This window comes from Arachis hypogaea, chromosome 15 (genome assembly GCF_003086295.3).
Source record: "Arachis hypogaea cultivar Tifrunner chromosome 15, arahy.Tifrunner.gnm2.J5K5, whole genome shotgun sequence".
NCBI classification, from domain to species: Eukaryota; Viridiplantae; Streptophyta; class Magnoliopsida; order Fabales; family Fabaceae; genus Arachis; species Arachis hypogaea.
This window is the reverse complement of record NC_092050.1, coordinates 126,092,695-126,094,802: the sequence shown is the minus strand read 5'-3', so window position 1 is coordinate 126,094,802 and position 2,108 is coordinate 126,092,695.

The window sequence follows — 2,108 nt, the reverse complement described above, 5'->3', positions numbered from 1 at the left end:
CTGAATGCAGAAAGCGGAGAGAGAGAGTCAAAAGAAGTCCAGCGAAAGAAAACGCCAAAGAAGGTTCATATGCGCACAGGGAAGTGCTGTCGGACCCAATGTCGCTGTCTATTATCTACAAGTTTGTTAGTGTACTCTTTTCGGTATTTCCTATTTCTAATTATAGTTTAATCTAATCTAATCTCGTTTTAATATTTTTTTTTGGATAAGCTAACCCATTTTTTTTTAACAAAAAGCTCAACACAATAAGGTAGAGCATCAACAAAAAAGTACTAAATAGATAAAATACTAATTTCTAATCATCTTCGCCAAAGGCCATCAACAACCTAAAAGATCAAATATCACTCCAATCTTTGTAACTCCTAATCGATCTGTTGACTACTCCTATAACACATGTTTCTTGATTCCTGAAGATTTTATCATTTCTTTTTACCCAAGTGCTCCAAATGATAACAATAAAACCAAACTCACCAACATTCTATCAAATCGACTGCACAATTGACTCCTGAACCACGTAAACTTACGGTCATTCAGTTCTATATTCACCAATTGCTCTTAACGCACTAGCGTTTTTCCTTTCTTCCAACTGGCACAACGTCATTGAAGACACCCATGTAACAAAGAGAAACTTGACATATTCTCAATAAAAAAACTCAACTCTTCTCACACAACAAGCTTCTCTTCTCTTATATACGCACCATACACCAAGCTAACCACACAAATGAAAATTATGGATTTTTTTTCATTTATATTATTTCCCCAACATGATTTTTGGACTTTAATTCCCCAAATACGATTTTTTTTTTTTTGCATTTAAGTAAGTTCGCCGTATAAAAATTGGCAAGTTCGCCTAACCACGGCGAAGTCCCTTTTAAGTTTTTTCAATTCCACGTTTTTAATCCATTATCATCATCTCCAAATAGTATATAGATCTACAAACAGTGTATAGGAATACACAAAAATACACTGATAACAAGCATGCTTTTTTCAAGAATTTTTTTAATTATAAATTTAAAAAAAATAAGACATATTTAACAATGGCAACCATTATTATCGCCTTTAAAAATACATAGGTACACTGGAATAAATCATATTTAACAAAAAAAATTTTAATTATAAATTAAAAAAATATTTTTTTCCAAATTATTAAATTATTTTTAAATTATTGTTTGTCAATTCTCCTTTTATACACAACTATCTCTCATCTGTGTGACAATTACTCAACCTAAATATTATATCATCCCTATTATTAATAAACATCCAGAAGCATCTTTCAATCCCATAAATTCCAAATCCACCCCATCACTACCCCAAAATTGCACTACATCAAACTTAGTAATCACCTCCTTCTTAATAACCCCATTCTAATATTAACTTTTGTTAAATTATTATTTTAATTTCTTGAATTTGGATCAAGTGTCAATTTAACTTCTATATAGATTCAATATTCTACGATTAAATTTAGAGATATGCTTAACATCAGATTAATAATCTATTTATAATTATAAAAAATAGAATAATTACTCAAATCAATTTCTGATATTTTTAAAATTAGATATTTTAATTTTTTTATTTTTGAAATACACAAAAAAAATTTTACGTTTAATTTTAACAGACAAATCAGTTTCTGACCTTGCTTTTTTATTAATGACAAATGAAAAATACTAACATAAAGACCTGGATTAACATATGTAAAAGTCGGTTGTCCACGTGTGCAAATAAGACAAATTACAGCTCAGCTACACATCCAAGTATTTTTGACAACCAAGTTGGCCCAAGCTCAACAAAAATCACTTTTATCACACCAATGTATCTCACACACGCATTTCAATAACGCAACTTTTCGTTTTCGTCTTCTCCTTCTCCTTCTCAGTTTCCTCCTCCTCATTCTTCCCGGATGTTGTATCTTCTTCTCCTTTTTTTTTCTTTTTTGTTATCTTTCTCTTTCGTTATCATCATCACCAACAACACCAACATTTTGGTAACATCTTTATTGATTTTGATTCTCTGTGGTGTCATCATTAAATAATTTTAGATCCAAAAATATTATCAAAACGAAACTATTGTATAATACTAAATGAACCGAAAATTGTCCATTATATAAATTT